Genomic DNA, 27,164 nt, shown 5'->3' with positions numbered 1-27,164 from the left:
TCAGTACTGAGGGAGTGCGGCACTGTCGGAGGGTCAGTACTGAGCAGTGCTGCAGTGTCAGAGGGTCAGTACTGAGGGAGCACTGCACTGTCGGTGGGTCAGTACTGAGGGACTGCTGCACTGTCGGAGGGTCAGTACTGAGGGAGTGCTGCACTGTCGGAGGGTCAGTACTGAGGGCGTGCTGCACTGTCAGAGGCTCAGTACTGAGGGAGCGCTGCACTGTCAGAGGGTCAGTACTGAGGGCGTGCTGCACTGTCGGTGGGTCAGTACTGAGGGAGTGCTGCACTGTCGGAGGGTCAGTACTGAGGGAGTGCTGCACTGTCGGAGGGTCAGTACTGAGGGAGAGCGGTGCAGTCGGAGGGTCAGTACTGAGGGAGTGCTCACTGTCGGAGGGTCAGTACTGAGGGAGTGCTGCACTGTCGGAGGGTCAGTACTGAGGGAGTGCTGCACTGTCGGAGGGTCAGTACTGAGGGAGTGCTGCACTATCGGAGGGTCAGTACTGCGGGAGTGCTGCACTGTCGGAGGGTCAGTACTGAGGGGGTGCTGCACTGTCGGAGGGTCAGTACTGAGGGAGTGCTGCACTGTCGGAGGGTCAGTACTGAGGGAGTGCTGCACTGTCGGAGGGTCAGTACTGAGGGGGTGCTGCACTGTCGGAGGGTCAGTACTGAGGGAGTGCTGCACTGTCGGAGGGTCAGTACTGAGGGAGTGCTGCACTGTCTGAGGGTCAGTACTGAGGGAGTGCTGCATTGTCTGAGGGTCAGTACTGAGGGAGTGCTGCACTGTCGGAGTGTCAGTACTGAGGGAGTGCTGCACTGTCAGAGGGTCAGTACTGTGGGAGTGCTGCACTGTCCGAGGGTCAGTACTGAGGGAGTGCTGCACTGTCGGAGGGTCAGTACTGAGGGACTGCTGCACTGTCGGAGGGTCAGTACTGAGGGAGTGCTGCATTGTCTGAGGGTCAGTACTGAGGGAGTGCTGCACTGTCGGAGTGTCAGTACTGAGGGAGTGCTGCACTGTCGGAGTGTCAGTACTGAGGGAGTGCTGCATTGTCTGAGGGTCAGTACTGAGGGAGTACTGCACTGTCGGAGTGTCAGTACTGAGGGAGTGCTGAACTGTCGGAGGGTCAGTACTGAGGGAGTGCTGCATTGTCTGAGGGTCAGTACTGAGGGAGTGTTGCACTGTCGGAGTGTCAGTACTGAGGGAGTGCTGAACTGTCGGAGGGTCAGTACTGAGGGAGTGCTGCACTGTCAGAGGGTCAGTACTGAGGGAGTGCTGCACTGTCGGAGGGTCAGTACTGAGGGAGTGCTGCACTGTCGGAGGGTCAGTACTGAGGGCGTGCTGCACTGTCGGAGGGTCAGTACTGAGGGCGTGCTGCACTGTCGGAGGGTCAGTACTGAGGGAGTGCTGCACTGTCGGAGGGTCAGTACTGAGGGAGTGCTGCACTGTCAGAGGGTCAGTACTGAGGGAGTGCTGCACTGTCGGAGGTGGAGGAGACTCTCTCTGGCCTTCAGGTGGATGTAAAATATTCCCTGGCCATTATCTTGAGGAGGAGATTCTTCCCAGTGTTGTCGACCAACACCTGTCTTCGGGATGTCTCGGATACTTTCCAGCCAATGACGTATTTTGAAGTGTAGTCACTGTTGTAATGTCGGAACCTCAGCAGCCAATTTGCACACAGCAAGATCCCACAAACAGCAATGTGACAATGACCAGAGAATCTGTTTTAGTGATACTGGTTGAAGGGTAAATATTGCCCCCAGGAGACTGGGGAGAACACCCCACCCCTTCCCCCATCCCTCCCCCACCGTCAGCTACCGGAGGGGGCAGACGGGATTTGAAGTGGAATCTGACTGTGAGGCTCAGGGAGATATTTCACTCTTTAACTCTTTGTACAGATACTTGAACAGTAAATGGTGTCCAGTCGATTTTCTCAGGTGTCAATACTGATGTAAAGAATGCCAACCATCTCTCACCATCTCTCTCCCCCTCTCTCAGCTCCCCTCTAACCCCCTCTCTCCCCCTCTCCCAGCTCCCCTCTAACCCCCTCTCTCCCCCTCTCTCAGCTCCCACCTAACCCCCTCTCTCCCCCTCTCTCAGCTCCCACCTAACCCCCTCTCTCCCCTCTCCCTGTACCCCCTAACTCCCTCTCTCCCCCTCACCCTGCTCACCTAACCCCCTCTCTCCCCTTCTCCCATCTCCCCTCTAACCCACTCTCTCCCCTCTCCCTGTTCCCCTTAACCCCCTCTCTCCCCCTCTCCCAGATCCCCCCTAACTCCCTCTCTCCCCTCTCCCTGTACCCCCTAACTCCCTCTCTCCCCTCTCCCTGTACCCCCTAACTCCCTCTCTCCCCTCTCCCTGTACCCCCTAACTCCCTCTCTCCCCCTCACCCTGCTCCCCTAACCCCCTCTCTCCCCTTCTCCCATCTCCCCTCTAACCCACTCTCTCCCCTCTCCCTGTTCCCCTTAACCCCCTCTCTCCCCCTCTCCCAGATCCCCTCTAACCCACTCTCTTCCCTCTCCCTGTTCCCCTTAACCCCCTCTCTCCCCCTCTCCCAGCTCCCCTCTAACCCCCTCTCTCCCCTCTCCCTGTTCCCCCTAACCCCCTCTCTCCCCCTCACCTTGCTCCCCCAGCCCCCTCTCTCCCCCAATCCCCTCTCTCTCCTCTCCCCCAATCTGTCTCCCCTTCTCTGCCTCTCTCTCCCTGCCTCCCTCACTGCCTCTCTCCTCCTCACTCTCCTCCCTCCCCTTTCTGTGCTCCCTCTCGTTTCCCCTCAGTCACTGCATTCTACACAGCTATCAGCATTTCTGTGCAGTTGGAGATCCTAACGTGTTTACAGGACTGGGGGGTAATGGGTTGGGGCAATGGAAACAGACCCTCTCTGTCTCTCTGTTCAAGGACAGTGACCAAGGGAAGGTGTCACTGAATTGTAATAGAAACTCTGACCACACACACAGTGTTGGTGTGTCTTTCAGATCCACCCATGACCTGCTGATACTCACCTGGGTGAAATGTCAAGAGATCAAAGGTGATGGTGACCAGGACCCTGGGCTCTTGTTATTTTCTTTGTTAAAGGCAATGCAGCTTGAGGGTTAAAGTATCTCTCAATGTTAACTGTCCTGTCTTAACTACATGTGATAACAAGCAGCTTTTGATCTTGGGCCAAGGATACGGCTTCCTGTTTTTATTAAATGTCTCCTAGTTTTCTGGCAATTTGCAGAAAAAACATCTTTCACTTTGAGCCAGATGGGTAAAAAAAAACACACGGCTCCAACTGCCCTTCCACAGGATTGTTTTACAAAAGTTGTTTTGCCACAGAATAATGTGAAATGGTTTCAGTAAAGTGGTGAGGCCATTCTATGGTACAGGGGCCGAGCGAGGGGTTTCCAGTCCCCTCTCATGGTCAACGAGACCTTTAACCTCTGGGACCTCGCTCCCAATGTAGCCTGGAATGATGGGATGGAATTCTCCTCCATCAGTTCACTACAAGGTTCTTGCCATTGAGTTAACTCCCCCAGACCTTGATGTCTATCACTAACCCCCTTCACATTGGGAAGTACAGCAGTCAGACTTCCAGCACATCTCTGTCCTCACCTGGATTCTCCACCACTTCCTCCATCCTCCCACTTCACCTCTGCAGAGTGGAGAGACAGGGCTCAGCAGCTCACCCAACTTCCCCAATCTCGAGGGACCATCAGGGGAGAGGAGGGGAGGGGGTGGCCCCAATGGTGCCCCTTCTGTGGAGAGTGGGGGTCCCTGTAGTGAGCAGTCCCCAGCCCTGCTCCTCAAGCTCTTGTTTTCAGGCATCAGCCCAGCCCAAGATTCAGTTCCTGACCTGCTGCAAGTTTCTAACCCCTGCTGTGAGCGTCTCTCTGTCTCGTTGTAGAAGCACGTGCACGACAGGTGGGGAAAGACTGCACTAGGATTCAGCTCAGTCTCCCTGTTTAAAAAGGTCGAGGGCAGAGACAAGGCAGGGGTCAGCACAGGGTCAGGGCAGTGGGACAATCGCTGCAGTGAGATTAGGAAAATCGAAATACTAAATTTAAAATCTCTCAAGGAGGAGCAGTGGCATGGGAAATGGGAAATAAGTCACAAGGACAGTGTAGAGGGAGCTTTACTCTGTATCTAACCCCGTCTTTTTTTTCTTCAATGGGGCCTTTATTCCTCAGGCCCCCTTTATATACATATTTACAGTTTTAAAATAACTTTATTAAAACCAGATAAATAAACAAAAAACTCAAATTAAAATGCCATTTTTGGCGTCGACAATGCACTCCAGCCCACCGGTCGCGGAAGGCCTCAAGCGTACCACGGACACCGCATGCTCCTTCTCCAGGGACACCCGGGCGCGAACGTAACCGCGAAAGAGGGGTAGGCAATCGGGGAGGACGGACCCCCCGACGGTCCGCAACCTGGACCTGTGAATTGCCACCTTGGCCAGGCCCAGGAGCAGACCGACGAGGAGATCCTCCTCCCGGCCCAAGCCCCTCCGCCCCAGATGACCAAAGATCAGGAGCGTGGGACTGAAGTGCAGCCAGAACTTGAGGAGCAGCCCCTTCAGATACTCAAATAGGGGCTGCAACCTCTCACACGCCGTATAAACGTGGAACACGGACTCGTCCAGGCCGCAGAAAGTACAGGTGGCCTGGGAGTCCGTGAACCTACTTAAAAGTCTATTGCACGGGACTGCTCTGTGCATTACCCTCCACCCCAGGTCCCCGATGTAAAGGGGGAAGATTCCCGCGTAGAGAGACCTCCATTGGGGTTTCCCCTCGCCGCCAGATGGCAACGCGGACCGCCAGGGCGTGTCCAGCCGGCTGACGAGGGCGAGGAAGTGGAGAGTGTGCAGGAGCAGCCCGTACAGGAAACCCCTCCGCACCGATTGGAATGGCACGGAGGGCATTTCCGAGAGGCGGCTCGGGTTGTGCGGGACCGGCTCCCGAGGAGGGTTTCAGGGCCTTGGTCCGATGAGCAGTTCCGGCCGAGCGGGTGTCAGCTCGGCCGGGATCTCTCCGCACTCCCGAGCCCCCTCGCCACCCGCAGTGAGGGGCATCCCGGGGGTTTCGCCTACTCCTCCGCCCGCCGGACCGTCCCCGGAGTCGGCCGCCCGGACAGCCGAGGTGCTCTCCTCCGCTGGTGGGGGAGCGCCCTGACTGGAGGCAACCATGTTCCAGACTTGGAATAGATCCCGGTAAAAGACAGGCAACTCCCTCAGAGAGGCGCGGCTAACGGACTCCACTGGGAGCTGCGTGTCGTCTTGAAGGCAGTGACACTGGCGGAAAAAATACGTCGCCAGCGCACACCATCTGGAGGACGCTCGATGTACAGTTATTTCTGCAGGGTCCGAAGGCGGAGAGTCGCAGCCTGGGTGCGGACGCACACCAGCGACTGGTCACCCTCCTCTATCGGGAGACTCAGGACCGTGGCAGAGACCCAGTGTTTCCTCTTGCCCCAGAAGAAATTGACGAGTTTCTTCTGGATCTTGGTGGCAAATACATGGGGCGAGGCCAAAGTGACCAACCGGTACCACAGCATGGAGGCCACCAGTTGGTTTATGACCAGCGCTCGGCCCCTGTAGGAAAGCACTCGGAGCAGTCCTGTCCAGCGCCCCAGCCGAGTGGTGACTTTCGCCAACTCCTGCCAGTTTGCCGGCCAGGCTTCCTCAGCGGGGCTAAGGTGGACTCCCAGATAGAGGAGGTGTGTGGTGCTCCACGCAAAAGGTGTCATCTCCTCCGGCAGGGAGTCCACCCGCCACTGACCCACCAGGAGTCCGGAACATTTCTCCCAATTGATCCTCGCGGAGGACGCGGCAGAAAAAGTCGGCTGGCAGTCGTGCATCCTTCGCAAGTCAACGGGATCTGTGACCGCGAGGAGCACGTCATCCGCGGCAGGACATCCCGGCCGCGCCAGCTGGTCCCGCCTCCGTCACGTTCCAACCCCAGGATCGATGGTGGAGGAGTCCTCTCTGGGTTCTAAGATGGAACTGGAGCCTGTGGGTACCAGCGGTTCAGGACCCCCCTCCACCTCCGTTCCCAGGCCAATGAGCGGCCCAGGGGAGATGAAAGTGCCCGACTCCGGAAATCCAGCAAGAGCTGGGGCCGGAGGCGGAGAGGGGAGGCCATCTCCTGCCCCGCCAGCACCCACAGACACAGCAGATGGGGCAAAAGTTTATAACCGGGTCGGGTGTGACCTGGTTGGTGGAGGATTTTGGCTGGGAGGGCCGACCCTTTGGGGCATCGCCCTCCCCTCCACTCAGGGCACCCGACCCAGTGGCAGAATGGGCGGCGTCCCCAGGCTCCCCCACCACAAACAGGGCCCCACGCTCCTTCAGGAGGGGCCTCATGTACAGGGGCCACCCCCTCCCCTCCATCCTGAGGGGTAGGGAGCTCTTGCCCAGACTTTGCAGCCTTGATGCTGGTGGTGGTAGGGGAAACCTGGGGACCCGAAACAGGTGACAGCTCCCCTCCAACAGATGGGACCTGCACCTCAGGGCCCTGTGTTACCTCTGTGGAGGGGTGCCTTCTCTTCTTTTTCCCCGTTGGGCGCGGAGGCTCAGAGACCTCCATGCCATCAGAGGCCTCCGCCTCCGCACTCTCTTTTTTTAGTCACTCTGGGCCTGAGCCCAGCCCTGGGGCAAGTGGGCTCCCCGAGATCGGGCCTTGGGCTGAGCTCAGGCTCGGGTTGTGTCAATGTGTCCGGGGACGCGCCTCTTGATGTTTATTTTTCCTCTGCGCCTTCCTTCCGCCTGGACGGGCACTCCCCACCCCGCCGGAGGCTGTGAAAATCACAACCTCTGGGACCGACTGAATGGTATCTGGTGGAGGTGTAGGGGGGAAGTGGGAGGAGGTGCAGTGGCGCCACCCTGGGCTGCCGAGGTGGAGTTGGCAGCCGGGAGGTTGGGGCAGTTCTTACAAACATGCCCCACCCCCTTGCAGACATGGCACCGTGCCCCGTCCAAGGTCCAGAAGACGCGGTAGGCCATCCCCTGGAACTCTGCATTGAAATGGCCATCCGTGACCTCCTCCCACGCCAGCTGCATGAATAGCTGCCGGCAGAAGGAGTACACGTGTCGGAGGCTGTTCTCCCGAAGACCGAGCGGGACTGGAGTAAGCCCCGTCTTTACCTCCCCCAGATGGTGCAGGTGGGGAAGGAGGAGCTCACCAGGAATGAAGGGCGGGACATTGGATAGAATGAGCCTTTGCGCAGTGGCCTCCAGGGGGTCCACTGGCAGAAAGGTCCCGCCCACGGTGAGCCCCTTGTTCAGAGCCAGGGACACCGCCCGCTCGGTCCTCGGGAATAACACTGCCTTCCCGTACATTTTAGAGGCTGTAACAATGGCCGAAGGGCTGACAACCTCGGCCATTGCTTTCACACATGCCTCTATCGTCATGTTCGGGTGGACGTAGCTCTTGACCCCATGCTTTGATGTTATTAATGCAAACGGTGACGGGGCAACAGGTGTAGCTGCAGCAGCTGCAGCAGCATATGCACGGGAGGGCCCCACCACCAGCGAAGGAGGGCTTGCCATGGGGTCTAAGAGCCATGCCCACCCCTCAGAAACAAAGCAAATTTACACAGTTGAAACAAAAAAAAACTTTAAACAAAGTGCTGTGGGAGTAGAGGAGGATCGGGGTAGGAAGGTAAAGGAAAAGGGGAGGATAGGTGAATGAGGTGACTGAGTGGAGGAAGGGAGAGAAAGGCTGAAAAGGATGTTTGTTCCAACTGCCAGTTGGAACACCTTTATAACAATTAGTCCAGAACTATTTGTTGTCTTCCAGTTGGGGGAGGCCTCTTCGCCCGGGATGGCTAGAGCCGCCCGGTACTCTCTTCTTCTGATTTTCACAAAAAGTCTTCACCTGGACAACTCCAGCTGTCCCGAGCCGGCAGTTGGGGTGGGGAGGGAGCTCCCTGTGTGCAAGCACCAATACAAATACAGGGGCCCCCTCCCGGATTTGGCAGCCCCAGCCCTGAGTCTTCCGGCCTCTTCTCCCTCCCCCAAACAGTCCAAACTTAGAGTCTATCTGGTTCTCTGACACCCACCTCTCCAAAACAATTGCAGCCTTCCTTGATGGTTTCTCTCCACTCTGCATTCACCTCTCTTCACTTTCTCCAATTACTCCAGTCTCTTCTCTCCAGTTGCTGCAGTCTCCACTCTCCACTCTGCAGTTGCTGCAGCACAGGTGCAGCTGCTCCCCCTGATTGCAGGCATGAAGTGCTCCAAATTGCCCAGCCAATTCCGTTCTGTACCTGTCCTGGGAGTGTTTGATGGGGACGGAAAACACTGTCAAGCACCTGGTACTGTCCATCAAAACAGCGAGTCCAAATGAAAGAGAATTTCTGAAAGGGGAAACAGTGCAGAGTTAATATAATAAAGTTAAATGCAGAGCAGAAAGCAAAAGAACAGCAGAAAGATGGAAATAAATTTCCCAGCATGAACTGGAAGGCCATTGATATCCGAGTTTAAACTTTTTAAACAAAGAATGCAGTTATGCTTCACAGACCAAGCTCTTGTAGAACCAGAGAAGTAGGCTGTGAAAATACTGATAGCAGTTGGAAATGGGGACTATACAGAATCAATGCCTGGCTTATCTGAAGAGGACCAGAAGGATCCTGCAAAGATATGGAAAGTGCTAGAAAATCAGCTTCGGGTAAGAGTGAATTTTAGAATTCATCACCTGGAATTGATGTCCTACAAGCAACAGCCACAGGAATCAATAGATCAATTCATCAGTAGATGCCGTAGTAATGTGATTTCCCAGAAACTGAGCTGTCAGAGCGACTGTTGGAGCTGGTGATTGTCTCAACACCTATTGAAGAGTTTCAAAAAGACTTCTTGAGGAAAAAGAAAGGTCACAGCATTGATGCACTGCTGGAAGATGGCAGGAAATACGAAGCCATTGTAACTGGACAACAGCACCTGCAAGCACTAGGTGCAGCCAACAGTATCAGCACCATAACCAGGTTACAAAAAGAAAAGCCATGTGGTAAGTGTAGTCTGTCCTATTCATGGTGAAGTTCTCCTGCATTTTGAGACCTGTGCAAGGCGTGCGGTACAAAAGGACACTGGGCCCACCTATGCAAAAAATCTGGCTCCAGTGACACAGCGAGTCGTCACAATAGGACATGAACAAACAGAAGACAGGTGCAGCAAGGGGACAACAGCAGCGAGGAGGGTGCTGGAGACCTGCATAAACACAAGCCGATATACAAAGTCCACAGCGAAATCGATCTGAGACAAGACTCAGAGACTCAGCCAGAAGGTGAGCGGACGTTTCACACTGTGAACCTGACACATTGGGCTGCATTTTACATTCCCGCCGTCGAAATTGGCAGCAGACGTAAACAATGGCAGTCCGCCCGTGCAGACCGCATGTCACGGAGCCACCGCGATATTAAAGACGGCTGCTCGTTTAAATGGCAAGAGCGGACCGCAGCCCCGGTGAGGTGGAGGGTGCGGGCGGTCCGTCCCCGGTAATGGCATCAGCTGCCTTTGTGCAGGTGCTGATGCCATTTTTAAAGGGTCCCAAGCCCTATCATTACATTTAAATACTTAAAGGAAAATGGTTTATAAAAGATTAAATTATTTGATCTTACCCTCTCCCACCCCCTCCCCTCAACAACCATAGATTTAATTCCGTGCCCTCTCCCCCCAAATACCTGACCTCCCCCCAAAGTTCATAAACTTTAACCTTTACCCCTTCCCACCATCCCCTATACCAATGAAATGTCTCTGATGCCACTCCCCCCTACCCCCTGCACTGAAAAACTTACCTGCGTCCCCGCTCTCCGCCAGTGTTCCGCCTCAGATCCCCAGATGGGGATCCGAAGGTGCGGGAATGCTGGCCACCAGCATCAATATCGTTCCAGAATGGACAGCGGGAGCAGGTAGGTAATTTATTTGTTCATTTACATTATTTTACATATGTAAATTTGGCTTCCGTTGCCGAGTGGCGGGGGGTCGCCACAAGGCCTCGCGTCACTGGCAATATTGGGTCAGGCCTTCCTGGCGTCAAGGTCTGTGGCGGGCCTCTGCTGGAGGCATTTTTAGGCCCCGCCCACCACGATTCCCGAGGTCAGGTGGTCTGTAATATTCAGCCCATTGTGTTGATGCAGTCAAACAACTGGAAGCTTTGGCTACTATAAATATCATGTGCCCAAAGAAAGTTGGCAAACACCCACACAGGACTAAGATTGACACAGGAGCTAGTTCAAACATCCTACCAGTCCGAATCCTGAAGGATATGTACTGGAATCATTGGAAATTAATGATACAACCAACAACTGCAAAATTAACTGCATACAATGGGTCACCCATCCCATGTAGTGGCACACTAACAATACACTGCAGCTATGGCAAGTCGGCATGGAAACCACAAACATTCTACCTAGAAGATACGACTAGACCAGCAGTGGCAAGACCACCAGTGTGTAAGGACCTCAACATCGTGACTATCCACGAGATCACCAAGGTACCCATTACAGCAGAAGAGACCCAGGGTACCCGCATTGAGTCAGTCCATGACCTACAACAAATGGACCGGACAGGTTCGACGCCAAAGGAGATTTCAAAGGCGATGCCGTACTGCACCTCAGAGAGGATGCAATTCCTTCAATCAACCCTCCCAGAAAGTGCATCGTGCACATACAAGAAAAGCTTAAGGACGAGTTAGATGACATGGAACGCAATGACATCATCCGTTGTATGCATCATCACACAGACTAGTGCAGCTCAATTACGTGCGTACTGAAGAAGGATGGAGCAATCAGGGTATGTCTAGATCCGAGGCATCTAATCCTCTCCCTAAAGAGATTCCGACAGTAGAGGAATTCAGTCCTAAATTCACAGGAGCCAAATTCTTCTCCAAATTGGATGCTAAACATGGATTTTGATCGGTACAACTAGCTAAGGAATCTCAGGAAGTCACCACATTCAGAACACCATTTAGAAGATATTGTTCCCAGAGACAACCCTTCGGTTTATCTGTCAGTCAAGATCTGTTTCAGCAGCAAATGGACAGAATTATAGAAAACGTGCCTGGATGTCTATACATTGCTGATGACATTGCGGTAATGGGGATAATCAAAAAAGAACATGATCAAAATCTCCATTCTCTGATGGCAGTAGCTCGTCGCAAAGAGCTTGTTTTTTACAGCAAGAAGTACCAGGTGAAGGTAAGTCAGATCAATTTCTTTGACTCCATCTGCAACTATAACTCCCTAGACAAATGTTCTGTATATAGTTTGCTCTGTATTGTAAATACGAGTTAGCTATTAATAAACGTGTTTGAGATTTTCAAGGAATTGGAATCCACGTACTTCATTGTGTTGCTAAAGATAACACAAAGAACACATGACATTGAAGGAGCTTTACTGTGTATCTAACCCATGCTGTAGATAAAAACATACGAATTAGAAGCAGGAGTAGGCCACTCAGTCCCTCGAGCCTGCTCCACCATTCAACAAGATCATAGCTGATCTGATTGTAACCTCAACTCCACATTCCCGCCTACCCCTGATAACCTTTCACCCCCTTGCTTATCAAGAATCTATCTAACTCTGCCTTAAAAATATTCAAAGACTCTGCTTCCACTGCCTATAGAGGAAGAGAATTCCAAACACTCACGACCCTCAGAGAAAATATTTCTCCTCATCTCTGTCTTAAATGGATGACCCTTTATTTTTAAACAGTGATCCCTCTTCTTCTTCTTCTTCTTTGGCCTCCTTATCTCGAGAGACAATGGGTAAGCGACTGGGTATTCAGTGGTTTGTGGAGCAGCGCCTGGAGTGGCTATAAAGGCCAATTCTAGAGTGACAGGCTCTTCCACAGGCGTTGCAGATAAAATTGTTTGTCGGGGCTGTTACACAGTTGGCTCTCCCCTTGCATTTCTGTCTTTTTTTCTGCCAACTGCTAAGTCTCTTCGACTTGCCACACTTTAGCCCCGCCTTTATGGCTGCCCGCCAGCTCTGGCGATCACTGGCAACTGACTCCCACGACTTGTGATCAATGTCACAGGACTTCATGTCTCGTTTGCAGACGTCTTTAAAGCGGAGACTTGGTCTGCCAGTGGGTCTGATGCCAGTGGCGAGCTCGCTGTACAATGTGTCTTTGGGGATCCTGCCATCTTCCATGCGGCTCACATGGCCAAGCCATCTCAAGCGCCGCTGGCTCAGTAGTGTGTATAAGCTGGGGATGTTGGCCGCCTCGAGGACTTCTGTGTTGGAGATACGGTCCTGCCACCTGATGCCAAAGATTCTCCGGAGGCAGCGAAGATGGAATGAATTGAGACGTCGCTCTTGGCTGACATACGTTGTCCAGGCTTCGCTGCCGTAGAGCAAGGTACTGAGGACACAGGCTTGATACACTCAGACTTTTGTGTTCCGTGTCAGTGCGCCATTTTCCCACACTCTCTTGGCCAGTCTGGACATAGCAGTGGAAGCCTTTCCCATGCACTTGTTGATTTCTGCATCAAGAGACAGGTTACTGGTGATAGTTGAGCCTAGGTAGGTGAACTCTTGAACCACTTCCAGAGCGTGGTCGCCGATATTGGTGGATGGAGCATTTCTGACGTCCTGCCCCATGATGTTTGTGTTCTTGAGGCTGATGGTTAGGCCAAATTCGTTGCAGGCAGCCGCAAACCTGTCGATGAGTCTCTGCAGACAGTCTTCTGTGTGGGATGTTAAAGCAGCATCGTCAGCAAAGAGGAATTCCCTGATGAGGACCTTCCGTACTTTGGTCTTCGCTCTTAGACGGGCAAGGTTGAACAACCTGCCATCTGATCTTGTGTGGAGAAAAATTCCTTCTTCTGAAGACTTGAACGCATGTGAGAGCAGCAGGGAGAAGAAAATCCCAAACAGTGTAGGTGCGAGAACACAGCCCTGTCTCACGCCGCTCAGGATAGGAAAGGGCTCTGATGAGGTGCCGCTATGCTGAATTGTGCCTTTTATATTGTCATGGAATGAGGTGATGATATTTAGTAGCTTTGGTGGACATCCAATCTTTGCTAGTAGTCTGAAGAGACCACGTCTGCTGACGAGGTCAAAGGCTTTGGTGAGATCAATGAAAGCAATGTAGAGGGGCATCTGTTGTGCACGGCATTTCTCCTGTATCTGACGAAGGGAGAACAGCATGTCAATGGTGGATCTCTCTGTACGAAAGCCACACTGTGCCTCAGGATAGACGCGCTCGGCCAGCTTCTGGAGCCTGTTTAAAATGACTCGAGCGGGGGCTTTTCCGCTGGCTAGGGAATCAATGGCATCACTGAGTTCCGATTTGGTTGGCTGTATGTCCAGCTCATCCATGACTGGTAGAGGCTGGGCTGCATTGAGGGCAGTCTCAGTGACAGCATTCTCCCTGGAGTACAGTTCTAGGTAGTGCTCCACCCAGCAGTCCATTTGTTTGCGTTGGTCAGTGATTGTGTCCCCTGATTTAGATTTGAGGGGGGCGATCTTCCTGATGGTTGGCCCAAGAGCTCTCTTAATGCCATCATACATTCCTCTGATGTTTCCGGTGTCGGAGGCCAGCTGATTACGACTGCATAGGTGTTGCCAGTAGTCGTTTGCGCAGCGCCTGGCTGTTCTTTGTGCAGCACTTCTTGCTGCTTTAAGTGCTACGGATGTTAACGCGCTGGGGGCTTTCTAGTTCTAGATTCTCCCACAAGAGGAAACATCCTTTCCACATCCACCCTGTCAAGACCCCTCAGAAAATTATGTTTCAGTCAAGACCCCTCTTGCTCTTCTAAACTCCAGCAGCTGCGAGACTGGGCTGTCCAACCTTTCCTCATAAGAGAACCTGCCCATTCCAGGTATTAGTTTAGTAAACCTTCTCTGAACTGCTTCCAAAACATTTACATCTTTCCTTAAATAAGGAGACCATTACTGTACACAGTACTCCAGATGTAGTCTCACCATTGCCCTGTTTAGCTGAAGCATAACCTCCCTACTTTTGTATTCAATTCCCCTCGCGATAAACGATAACATTCTATTAGCTTTCCTAATTACTTGCTGTAACTGCATACTAACCTTTTGTGATTCATGGACTAGGACACCCAGATCCCTCTGCATCTCAGAGCTCTGCAATCTTTCACCATTTAGATAATATGCTTCTTTTTTATTCTTCCTGCCAAAATGAACAATTTCACATTTTCCCACATTATACTCCATTTGCCAGGTCTTTGCCCACTCACTTAACCTATCTATATCCCTTCGTAGCCCCCTTATGTCCTCTTCACAACTTACATTCTTACCTATCTTTGTGTCATCAGCAAATTTAGCAACCAGACCTTTGGTCCCTTCATCCAAGTCATTTGTATAAATTATAAAAAGTTGAGACCCCAGCACAGATCCCTGTGGCACACCACTCGTTACATCTTGCAAACCAGAAAATGACCCATTTATGCCTACTCTCTGTTTCCTGTTTGCTAGCTAATCTTCTATCCATGTCAATATGTTACCCCCTACACCATGAGCTTTTATTTTCTGCAATAACCTTTGATGTGGCACCTTATCAAATGCCTTCTGGAAATCTAAGTACAATACATCCACCGGTTCCCCTTCATCCACAAGACATCTTACTTCTTTAAAGAACTCCAATAAATTGGTTAAACATGAATACTTCTCGTCTGTATTTACTGTGGAGAAGGTCATGGAAGCTAGTGAGTTCAAGGGAGGGAACAGCGATATCCTGGAGCATATCAACATTACAAAGGAGGAGGTGTTGGAGGTTTTGAAGCGCTTTAATGTGGATAAATCCCCAGGGCCTGACCAGGTGTATCCCAGGATGCTCTGGAAAGCAAGGGAGGAGATTGCTGGGGCCCTGGCCAAGATTTTTGTATCATTGTTAGCCACGGGTGAGGTACCAGAAGACTGGAGGATAGCTAATGTTGTGCCTTTATTTAAGAAGGGCAGCAGGGATAAGCCAAGGAACTACAGGCCGGTGAGCCTTACATCAGTGGTGGGAAAGTTATTGGAAGGGATTCTGAGAGACAGGATTTATCTGCATCTGGAAAGGCAAGGTCTGATTAGGGATAGTCAGCATGGCTTTGTGCGTGGGAAATCATGTCTCACGAATTTGACTGAGTTTTTCGAGGAGGTGACCAAGAGGATTGACGAGGGCAGGGACATTGTCTACATGGACTTTAGCAAGGCCTTTGACAAGGTCCCGCATGGTAGGCTGGTCCAGAAGGTTCGAACACATGGGATCCAGGGTGAGCTAGCCAATTGGATACAAAATTGGCTTGGTGATAGGAGGCAGAGGGTGGTAGTGGAGGGTTGTTTTTCAGATTGGAGGCCGGTGACCAGTGGTGTGCCGCAGGGATCTGTGCTGGGCCCTCTGTTGTTTGTCATATATATTAATGACTTGGATGTGAATGTAGGGGGCATGATTAGTAAGTTTGCAAATGACACCAAAATTGGCGGTATAGTGGACAGTGAAGAAGGTTGTCTAAGGTTACAACAGGATATAGATCAACTGGGAAAGTGGGCAAGGGATTGGCAAATGGAATTTAATGCAGACAAGTGTCAAGTGATGCATTTTGGGAATTAAGCCAGGGCAGGACATATACAGTGAATGGCAGTGCCCTGGGGAGTGTTGTTGAGCAGAGAGACCTTGGCGTGCAAGTACATAGCTCCCTAAAAGTGGAAACACAGGTAGACAGGGTGGTGAAGAAGGCGTATGGCATGCTTGCCTTCATCGGCCGAGGCATTGAGTACAAGAGTTGGGACGTCATGTTACAGTTGTACATAACATTGATTAGGCTGCATTTGGAGTACTGTGTGCAGTTCTGGTCGCCGCACTACAGGAAAGATGTGATTAAGCTGGAGAGGGTGCAGAAAAGATTCACAAGGATGTTGCCTGATTTGGAGGGCTTGAGTTATAAAGAGAGATTGGATAGGCTGGGTCTGTTTTCCCTGGAGCGAAGGAGGCTGAGAGGGGACATGATAGAGGTATATAAAATTATGAGAGGCAGAGATAGGGTAGATAGCCAGAGTCTGTTTCCCATGGCAGGGGTGAGTAAAACTCGAGGGCATAGATTTAAGGTGAGAGGGAGGAGGATTAAAGGGGATCAAAGGGGTAAATTTTTCACACAAAGAATAGTGGGTATCTGGAATGAGCTGCCTGAGGAGGTGGTGGAGGCAGGAACAGTAGCAACATTTAAGAGGCATCTGGACAGGTACTAGAATGAGAAAGGCATAGAGAATATGGAATTAATGCAGGCAGATGGGATTAGTATAGATAGGCAGATGGGCAGCATGGATGTGGTGGGCCGAAGGGCCTGTTTCTATGCTGTACGACTCTATGACTATGATTTCCCTTTCACAAAATCATGTTGACTCTGCCTGATTACCTTGAATTTTTCGAAATGCCCTGCTAGAATGTCTTCAATAATAGCTTCTAACATTTTCCCTAAGACACATGTTAAGCTAACTAGCCAGTAGTTTCCTGCTTTCTGTCTCCCTTTTTGAATAAAGGAGTTACATTCGCTATTTTCCAATCTAACGGAACATTCCCCAATTCTAGGGAATTTTGGAAAATTAAAACTAACGCATCAACTATCTCATTAGCCACTTCTTTTAACACCCTAGGATGAAGTCCATCAGGACCCGGGGACTTGTCAGCCCGCAGCTCCAACAATTTGTTCAGTACCACTTCCCTGGTGATTGTAATTTTCTTGAGTTCCTCCCTCCCTTTCATTTCCTGATATACAGCTATATCTGCCCTGGGAGTGTTTCATGGGACAGGTACAGAGGGAGCTTTACTCTGTATCTAACCCCATTTTTTTTTTTTTTTACTGTACCCTGTCCTGAGAGTGTTTGATGGGGGCAGTGTAGAGGGAGCTTTACTCTGTATCGAACCCTGTTTTTTTTTTTTCTTTTTTTTTCTTTTTTTTTATCTCACCCCTGTTTTTTTTCCTTTCTAACCCCAGTTTTTTTTTTTTTCTTTTTTTTTCTACCCCCGTTTTTTTTTTTCTTTTTTACAAGGTGACCTTTATACCCCAGGCCCCTTTTATATTTTTCACATCGAGGGGGCCTTTATCCCTCAGGCCCCCTTTATGTACATATTTACAGTTTTAAAATAACTTTATTAAAACAGATAAATAAACAAAAAACTCAAATTAAAATGCCATTCTCGGCGTCGACGATGCACTCCAGTCCCTGCGGTGCCCACCGGTCGCGGAAGGCCTCAAGCGTACCGGCGGACACCGCATGCTCCTTTTCCAGGGACACCCGGGCGCGAACGTAACCGCGGAAGAGGGGCAGGCAATCGGGGAGGACGGACCCCCCGACGGCCCGCAACCTGGACCTGTGAATTGCCACCTTGGCCAGGCCCAGGAGCAGACCGACGAGGAGATCCTCCTCCCGGCCCAAGCCCCTCCGCACCGGGTGCCCAAAGATCAGGAGCGTGGGACTGAAGTGCAGCCAGAATTTGAGGAGCAGCCCCTTCAGATACTCAAATAGGGGCTGCAACCTCGCACACTCCATATAAATGTGGAACACGGACTCGTCCAGGCCGCAGAAAGTACAGGTGGCCTGGGAGTCCGTGAACCTACTTAAAAGCTTATTGCACGAGACTGCTCTGTGCAGCACCCTCCACCCCAGGTCCCCGATGTAAAGGGGGAAGACTCCCGCGTAGAGAGACCTCCATTGGGGTTTCCCCTCGCCGCCAGATGGCAACGCGGACCGCCAGGGCGTGTCCGGCCGGCTGACGAGGGCGAGGAAGTGGAGAGTGTGCAGGAGCAGCCCGTACAGGAAACCCCTCCGCGCCGATTGGAATGGCACGGAGGGCATTTCCGAGAGGCGGCTCGGGTTGTGCGGGACCGGCTCCCGAGGAGGGTTTCGGGGCCTGGGTCCGATGAGCAGTTCCGGCCGAGCGGGGGTCAGCTCGGCCGGGATCGCTCCGCACTCCCGAGCCCCCTCGCCACCCGCAGTGAGGGGCGTCCCGGGGGTTTCGGCTACTCCTCCGCCCGGCGGACCGTCCCCGGAGTCGGCCGCCCGGACAGCCGAGGCGCTCTCCTCCGCCGGCGGGGGAGCGCCCTGACTGGAGGCGACCATGTTCCAGACTCGGAAAAGATCCCGGTAAAAGACAGGCAACTCCCTCAGAGAGGCGCGGCTAACGGACTCCACCGGGAGCTGCGTGTCGTCTTGAAGGCAGTGACACTGGCGGAAAAAATACGTCGCCAGCGCACACCATCTGGGAGGACGCTCGACGTACAGGTATCTCTGCAGGGTCCGAAGGCGGAGAGTCGCAGCCTGGGTGCGGACGCACACCAGCGACTGACCGCCCTCCTCGATCGGGAGACTCAGGACCGCGGCAGAGACCCAGTGTTTCCTCTTGCCCCAGAAGAAATCGACGAGTTTCTTCTGGATCTTGGTGGCAAATACAGGGGGCGGGGCCAAAGTGACCAACCGGTACCACAGCATGGAGGCCACCAGTTGGTTTATGACCAACGCTCGGCCCCTGTAGGAAAGCACTCGGAGCAGTCCTGTCCAGCGCCCCAGCCGAGCGGTGACTTTCGCCTCCAACTGCTGCCAGTTTGCCGGCCAGGCTTCCTCAGCGGGGCTAAGGTGGACTCCCAGATAGAGGAGGTGCGTGGTGCTCCACGCAAAAGGTGTCATCTCCTCCGGCAGGGAGTCCACCCGCCACTGACCAACCAGGAGTCCGGAACATTTCTCCCAATTGATCCTCGCGGAGGACGCGGCAGAAAAGGTCTGCTGGCAGTCGCGCATCCTCCGCAAGTCAACGGGATCTGTGATTGCGAGGAGCACGTCGTCGGCGTAAGCCGAGAGGACGACCCGCATGGCCGGCTCGCGCAGAGCCAATCCCGTCAACCTCCTGCGAAGCAGGCACAGGAAGGGCTCCACGCAGATGGTATACAATTGGCCGGACATGGGGCACCCCTGACGCACTCCTCTCCCAAATCGAAGGGGCGCCGTCAAGGACCCGTTAACTTTGACTAGACACTCTGCGGCGGCATATAAAAGTCGGACCCGGGCCACAAAATGCGGCCCGAGTCCGAAAGCGCGCAGAGTCCCGAAAAGGTAATCGTGATCCACCCTGTCGAACGCCTTCTCCTGATCGAGGGAGAGAAAGGCGACCGACTGACCAGTCCTCTGGGAAAGATGGATCAGGTCCCGGACCAGGTGGATGTTGTCCTGGATGGACCGGCCCGGGACCGTGTAGGACTGGTCGGGGTGGATCATGTGGGCCAGCACGGAGCCCAGGCGGGTAGACATAGCCCGGGCAAAGATCTTATAATCCGTGCTGAGGAGGGAGACCGGACGCCAGTTTTTAAGCAGGCGGAGATCGCCCCTCTTCGGCAGCAGGACGATGACCGCCCTGCACCACGAGAGGGGCATCTCCCCGGTCGCCAGGCTTTCCCCCAGGACCCGCGCGTAATCGTCCCCCAGGACGTCCCAGAACGCCCTGAGGAACTCCACGGTCAACCCATCCAGCCCTGGGGATTTGCCCCTCGAGAGCTGGTGGAGGGCGCCAGTCAGCTCCGCCAACGTGAGCGGAGCCTCCAATCCTTCAGCGCCCTCCGGGCTGACCTGCGGCAGGTCCTCCCACAAAACTCTGCGCGCATCCTCACTGGACGGATCCGGAGAGAACAACGCACTGTAATACGTCCGGACCAGGAGGCCCATTCCCTCCGGATCCGTGATGGAGGATCCGTCGTCGGCCAGCAGCTCGACGAGCTGCTTACGGACCCCCCGCCATTTTTCCAGCGAGTAGAAGAAGGGTGAGGCGCGGTCCAAATCTTCCAGGATCTGGATCTGCGACCTCACGTACGCGCCTCGGGACCCTATGAGCTGCAGGTTCCTCAGCGCGCCCTTCTTCTCTTTGTACGCCTGCCACAGGGCCGGGTCCGCGACGGCATGACCGAGGCGGGATTCCAAGTCGAGCACCTCCCTCTCAAGGCGCCTGACCTCGGCTTCCCGCCTCTTGGTCGACCCCTTCGCGTACTCCTGACAGAAGACGCGGATGTGAGTCTTGCCCACATCCCACCATAGCCTCAAGGAGGGGAAGCCCCCCTGCTTCCTTCTCCAGTCGGCCCAGAATCGACAGAACGAGTCCCGAAATCGCACGTCCTCCAGCAGCCGGTTGTTGAAGTGCCAGTACGCAGACCCCGCCCGCGTGCGGAGCGGAGTGAACTCCGCCCACACCAGGCGGTGGTCCGAGCACGGCACCAGCCGCATGGAGGCCGCCGAGACACGGGAGACGTACGCCTGCGAAATGTAGAGGCGGTCGATTCGCGACCCCCCTCCTCCAGACCTCCACGTGAAGGCGCTGGAGTCGGGATGGAGATTCCGCCAGACGTCCACCAAGTTAAGGGAGCTGATCAGTCCCCTCAACTTCTCCACCGACGCTTGGCCGCGCTGGGGACCGGAGCGATCCCCCACCTCGAGGGTGCAGTTAAAATCCCCCCCGAGGATGATGCACTCGCCGCTATCGATGGAGCTCAAGAGAGCGGACACTTCTTCAAAGAAGCGCGCTTGCAAAGCGCCGGGCCTGGGCGCGTACACGTTCACAAAGTGGAGCGGCACGCTACCCAGGCGAACGGCGAGGTGGAGCAAGCGGCCCGGCACTAGCTCCTTGACCCCCAAGATCTCCGGCTGAAAAGTCGGGGCCAACAAGATAGCCACCCCACTAGAAATAGGGGTGAGGTGACTCATGTAGACCCCACCCTGCCACTCCAGGAGCCAGGTGGCTTCGTCTCCCGGAACGGTGTGGGTTTCCTGCAGAAAGCTCACCGCGTATCTCCCTTCCCTAAGGACAGAGAGATTGTGAAATCTGCGGTGAGCCTCTCTGCTGCCGTTGATGTTGAGGCTGGCTATGGTTATCTTCATGTCAAAGGTACGTAAAACCCGTCACCAACAGCTCACTGTGAGGAGGGAGTGGAAGTGCACCTGGCCCTCCATTCCCCCAGCAACCCATTGAGGAACACATTAAAACGGCGCCTCTCAACCAGTTTCACGTCCGCGCGCTTGCCCGCTATCTTAAGGGCGGCACGGACGGACTGGATGATCAGCGCCAGATTCGACCAACGGTCGAGGGCCAGCTGAACTTTATTGCGGCAACCTCTGCAAGCCGCGAGGAAATCCCGGAGTTCCGCCGTGGGGATGAGAGGAGATTCGGTGGGAGGCACGAGGGACTCCACCACCTCACTGGCGATGGAATCAAGATCATCCTCCGTGCCCCGCACCGAATCCCCATCCTCCTCCGGGTCATCACCGCCAGCGGCCGACACATCCACCACACACTGTGGGGCGGACGTCCCGGCCGCGCCAGCTGGTCCCGCCTCCGTCACGATCCCACCCCCAGGATCGATGGCGGAGGAGTCCTCTCTGGGTTCTATTGTGAAACTGGAGCCTGTAGGCACCAGCGGTTCAGGACCCCCCTCCACCTCCATCCCCAGGCCAATGACTGGTCCAGGGGAGACAGAAGTTCCGGACTCTGGGAAACCAGCCGGAGCCGAGACTGGAGGCGGCGAGAGGAGGCCATCTCCCGCTCCGCCAGCACCCACAGGCCCAGCAGATGGGGCAGCATTCTCAGTTATAACTGGGTCGGGTGTCTCCTGGTTGGTGGTGGACTCCGGCTGGGAGGCCCGACCCTCTGGGGCCTCGCCCTCCCCTTCATTCAGGACACCCGACCCAGTAGCAGTGGCGGAATGGGCGGTTTCCCCAGGCTCCCCCACCACAAGCAGGGCCCCACTTACTCCTTCAGGAGGGGCCTCACGTACCGGGGCCATCCCCTCCCCTCCATCCTGAGGAATAGGGAGCACCTGCCCGGACTTTGCAGCCTTGGTGGTGGCGGTAGGGGGCACCTGAGGACCAGAAACAGGAGGCAGCTCCCCTCCAACAGATGGGCCCTGCACCTCAGGGCCCTGTGTTATTTCTGTGGAGGGGTGCCTTCTCCTCTTTTTCGCACTTGGGCACGGAGACTCAGAGACCTCCATGTCATCAGAGGCCTCCGCCTCCGCACCCTTTTTTCCTTTTTTAGTCACCCTGGGCCTGAGCCCAGCCCTGGGACAGGTGGATTCCATGGGAATGGGCTTTGGGCTGAGCTCAGGCTCGGGTTGAGTCAAAGTGTCCAGGGGACGCGCCTCACGATGTTTCTTTTTTCCCCGCGTCTTCCTTCCGCTCGGACGGACGCTCCCCTCCCCGCCAGAGGCTGTGAAAACCACAGCCTCCGGAACCGACTGAGCGGTGTCTGTTGGATGTGCGGGGGGAGTGGGATGAGGTGCTGTGGAACCACTCTGGGCCGCCGAGGTGGAGCTGGCGGCCGGGAGGTTGGGGCAGTTCTTCCGAACATGCCCCACCCCCTTGCAGACGTGGCACCGCGCCCCGTCCGAGGTCCAAAAGACGCGGTAGGCCGTCCCCTGGAACTCCACATTAAATTGGCCCTCCGTGTCCTCCTCCCGCGCCAGCTGCATAAATAACTGGCGGCGGAAGGAGTAGACATGTTGGAGGCTGTGCTCCCGAAGACCAAGCCGGACTGGGGTGATCCCCGACCTCACCTCCCCCAGATGGTGCAGGTGGGGGAGGAGGAGCTCACTGGGAATGAAGGGTGGGACGTTGGACAACATTATCCGATGCGCAGTGGCCCCCAGAGGGTCCACTGGCAGGAAGGTCCCCCCCACAGTGAGCCCTTTACTCAGGGCCAGGGACACCGCCCGCTCGGTCTTCAAAAAGAACACAGCCTTCCCATACATCTTTGAGGCCGCAACAATGGCCAAGGGGCCGACAACCACGGCCATTGCCTGAACGCAGGCCTCAATAGACATGTTGGGGTGGGGATAGCTCTTCACCCCATGGCTGCATGTCAATAATTTAAAGGGTGACGGGGCCACGTGGGCAGCCACAGAAGCTGCAGCTGCGTAGGTAGTAGAGGGCCCCGCCACCGGTGATGAAGGGCTTGCCATGGGTCCAAGAGCTAAACCCACCCCAAATTGTGGACTTGCACACCAAATATCAGCGATTTAACTGAAAATATTGAATGTGTAGTAAAGACAAACAAACAAACAACAGATTAGTGGAGAGGCTGAGGTAATAGAGGAGAGGCAAAGGCAGGCTGGAAGGGATGACTTGCTTTCTGGAGGTGGTGCTCACAGTACACTTAAAACAGTCTTTGAAGTTGGTCTTCCGGTCTTCTGGTTGGGGGAGTCGTCTTCACCTGGGTCAGCTGAAGCTGCCCAGGCACTATCTATCCCCTTCCGTCTGTTTAGCTGGGCAGCTTCAGCTGACCCAGGCTTGGCAATTGGGGTGGGGAGGGAGCTTTCCTGTGTGCTTTTGCAGCAGCACAGATTCCTGTTGAATTGGCAGCCCCACCCCTTGTTGTTCCAGCCACTTGTTCCTCCCCCAACAGTCCAAAGTAAATTACTGGTGTTCAGCACCCACCTCCAGACAAAGCCTTGTTTCCAACAAAAAAAGAAAGACACTTTCTTCTCTTTTAAAGGTGATTGTTGTTGGAGTTTTCCTCTGCTTGTTTGTAGAAGCTCTCCCTTGCTCAGTGTAGCTCCTCTCTCCACCTCTGCAACCTCCAACTGCCACCAGCACTGTCAGCTGCACCTCGTTGATGCACTCAGGCTCCCAAATCAGTGGGCAGCCAATCCCAGTGCTGTACCTGTCCTGGGAGTGTTTGATGGGGGCAGTGTAGAGGGAGCTTTACTCTGTATCTAACCCCCGTGCTGTACCTGTCCTGGGAGTGTTTGATGGGACAGTGTAGAGGGAGCTTTACTCTGTATCTAACTCCGTGCTGTACCTGTCCTGGGAGTGTTTGATGGGGACAGTGTAGAGGGAGCTTTACTCTGTATCTAACCCCGTTTTTTTTTTTTTTTTTTTTTTTTTCAAGGTGACCTTTATACCCCAGGCCCCTTTTATATTTTCCACATCGAGGGGGCCTTTATCCCTCAGGCCCCCTTTATGTACATATTTACAGTTTTAAAATAACTTTATTAAAACAGATAAATAAACAAAAAACTCAAATTAAAATGCCATTCTCGGCGTCGACGATGCACTCCAGTCCCTGCGGTGCCCACCGGTCGCGGAAGGCCTCAAGCGTACCGGCGGACACCGCATGCTCCTTTTCCAGGGACACCCGGGCGCGAACGTAACCGCGGAAGAGGGGCAGGCAATCGGGGAGGACGGACCCCCCGACGGCCCGCAACCTGGACCTGTGAATTGCCACCTTGGCCAGGCCCAGGAGCAGACCGACGAGGAGATCCTCCTCCCGGCCCGAGCCCCTCCGCACCGGGTGCCCAAAGATCAGGAGCGTGGGACTGAAGTGCAGCCAGAATTTGAGGAGCAGCCCCTTCAGATACTCAAATAGGGGCTGCAACCTCGCACACTCCATATAAATGTGGAACACGGACTCGTCCAGGCCGCAGAAAGTACAGGTGGCCTGGGAGTCCGTGAACCTACTTAAAAGCCTATTGCACGGGACTGCTCTGTGCAGCACCCTCCACCCCAGGTCCCCGATGTAAAGGGGGAAGACTCCCGCGTAGAGAGACCTCCATCGGGGTTTCCCCTCGCCGCCAGATGGCAACGCGGACCGCCAGGGCGTGTCCGGCCGGCTGACGAGGGCGAGGAAGTGGAGAGTGTGCAGGAACAGCCCGTACAGGAAACCCCTCCGCGCCGATTGGAATGGCACGGAGGGCATTTCCGAGAGGCGGCTCGGGTTGTGCGGGACCGGCTCCCGAGGAGGGTTTCGGGGCCTGGGTCCGATGAGCAGTTCCGGCCGAGCGGGGGTCGGCTCGGCCGGGATCGCTCCGCACTCCCGAGCCCCCTCGCCACCCGCAGTGAGGGGCGTCCCGGGGGTTTCGGCTACTCCTCCGCCCGCCGGACCGTCCCCGGAGTCGGCCGCCCGGACAGCCGAGGCGCTCTCCTCCGCCGGCGGGGGAGCGCCCTGACTGGAGGCGACCATGTTCCAGACTCGGAAAAGATCCCGGTAAAAGACAGGCAACTCCCTCAGAGAGGCGCGGCTAACGGACTCCACCGGGAGCTGCGTGTCGTCTTGAAGGCAGTGACACTGGCGGAAAAAATACGTCGCCAGCGCACACCATCTGGGAGGACGCTCGACGTACAGGTATCTCTGCAGGGTCCGAAGGCGGAGAGTCGCAGCCTGGGTGCGGACGCACACCAGCGACTGACCGCCCTCCTCGATCGGGAGACTCAGGACCGCGGCAGAGACCCAGTGTTTCCTCTTGCCCCAGAAGAAATCGACGAGTTTCTTCTGGATCTTGGTGGCAAATACAGGGGGCGGGGCCAAAGTGACCAACCGGTACCACAGCATGGAGGCCACCAGTTGGTTTATGACCAACGCTCGGCCCCTGTAGGAAAGCACTCGGAGCAGTCCTGTCCAGCGCCCCAGCCGAGCGGTGACTTTCGCCTCCAACTCCTGCCAGTTTGCCGGCCAGGCTTCCTCAGCGGGGCTAAGGTGGACTCCCAGATAGAGGAGGTGCGTGGTGCTCCACGCAAAAGGTGTCATCTCCTCCGGCAGGGAGTCCACCCGCCACTGACCAACCAGGAGTCCGGAACATTTCTCCCAATTGATCCTCGCGGAGGACGCGGCAGAAAAGGTCTGCTGGCAGTCGCGCATCCTCCGCAAGTCAACGGGATCTGTGATTGCGAGGAGCACGTCGTCGGCGTAAGCCGAGAGGACGACCCGCATGGCCGGCTCGCGCAGAGCCAATCCCGTCAACCTCCTGCGAAGCAGGCACAGGAAGGGCTCCACGCAGATGGTATACAATTGGCCGGACATGGGGCACCCCTGACGCACTCCTCTCCCAAATCGAAGGGGCGCCGTCAAGGACCCGTTAACTTTGACTAGACACTCTGCGGCGGCGTATAAAAGTCGGACCCGGGCCACAAAATGCGGCCCGAGTCCGAAAGCGCGCAGAGTCCCGAAAAGGTAATCGTGATCCACCCTGTCGAACGCCTTCTCCTGATCGAGGGAGAGAAAGGCGACCGACTGACCAGTCCTCTGGGAAAGATGGATCAGGTCCCGGACCAGGTGGATGTTGTCCTGGATGGACCGGCCCGGGACCGTGTAGGACTGGTCGGGGTGGATCATGTGGGCCAGCACGGAGCCCAGGCGGGTAGACATAGCCCGGGCAAAGATCTTATAATCCGTGCTGAGGAGGGAGACCGGACGCCAGTTTTTAAGCAGGCGGAGATCGCCCCTCTTCGGCAGCAGGACGATGACCGCCCTGCGCCACGAGAGGGGCATCTCCCCGGTCGCCAGGCTTTCCCCCAGGACCCGCGCGTAATCGTCCCCCAGGACGTCCCAGAACGCCCTGAGGAACTCCACGGTCAACCCATCCAGCCCTGGGGATTTGCCCCTCGAGAGCTGGTGGAGGGCGCCAGTCAGCTCCGCCAACGTGAGCGGAGCCTCCAATCCTTCGGCGCCCTCCGGGCTGACCTGCGGCAGGTCCTCCCACAAAACTCTGCGCGCATCCTCGCTGGACGGATCCGGAGAGAACAACGCACTGTAATACGTCCGGACCAGGAGGCCCATTCCCTCCGGATCCGTGATGGAGGATCCGTCGTCGGCCAGCAGCTCGACGAGCTGCTTACGGACCCCCCGCCATTTTTCCAGCGAGTAGAAGAAGGGTGAGGCGCGGTCCAAATCTTCCAGGATCTGGATCCGCGACCTCACGTACGCGCCTCGGGACCCTATGAGCTGCAGGTTCCTCAGCGCGCCCTTCTTCTCTTTGTACGCCTGCCACAGGGCCGGGTCCGCGACGGCATGACCGAGGCGGGATTCCAAGTCGAGCACCTCCCTCTCAAGGCGCCCGATCTCGGCTTCCCGCCTCTTGGTCGACCCCTTCGCGTACTCCTGACAGAAGACGCGGATGTGAGTCTTGCCCACATCCCACCATAGCCTCAAGGAGGGGAAGCCCCCCTGCTTCCTTCTCCAGTCGGCCCAGAATCGACAGAACGAGTCCCGAAATCGCACGTCCTCCAGCAGCCGGTTGTTAAAGTGCCAGTACGCGGACCCCGCCCGCGTGCGGAGCGGAGTGAACTCCGCCCACACCAGGCGGTGGTCCGAGCACGGCACCAGCCGTATGGAGGCCGCCGAGACGCGGGAGACGTACGCCTGCGAAATGTAGAGGCGGTCGATTCGCGACCCCCCTCCTCCAGACCTCCACGTGAAGGCGCTGGAGTCGGGATGG

The sequence above is a fragment of the Heterodontus francisci genome, chromosome 19 (assembly GCF_036365525.1).
Source record: "Heterodontus francisci isolate sHetFra1 chromosome 19, sHetFra1.hap1, whole genome shotgun sequence".
In the NCBI taxonomy this organism is placed as follows: Eukaryota; Metazoa; Chordata; class Chondrichthyes; order Heterodontiformes; family Heterodontidae; genus Heterodontus; species Heterodontus francisci.
This window is presented reverse-complemented; position numbering follows the sequence as displayed.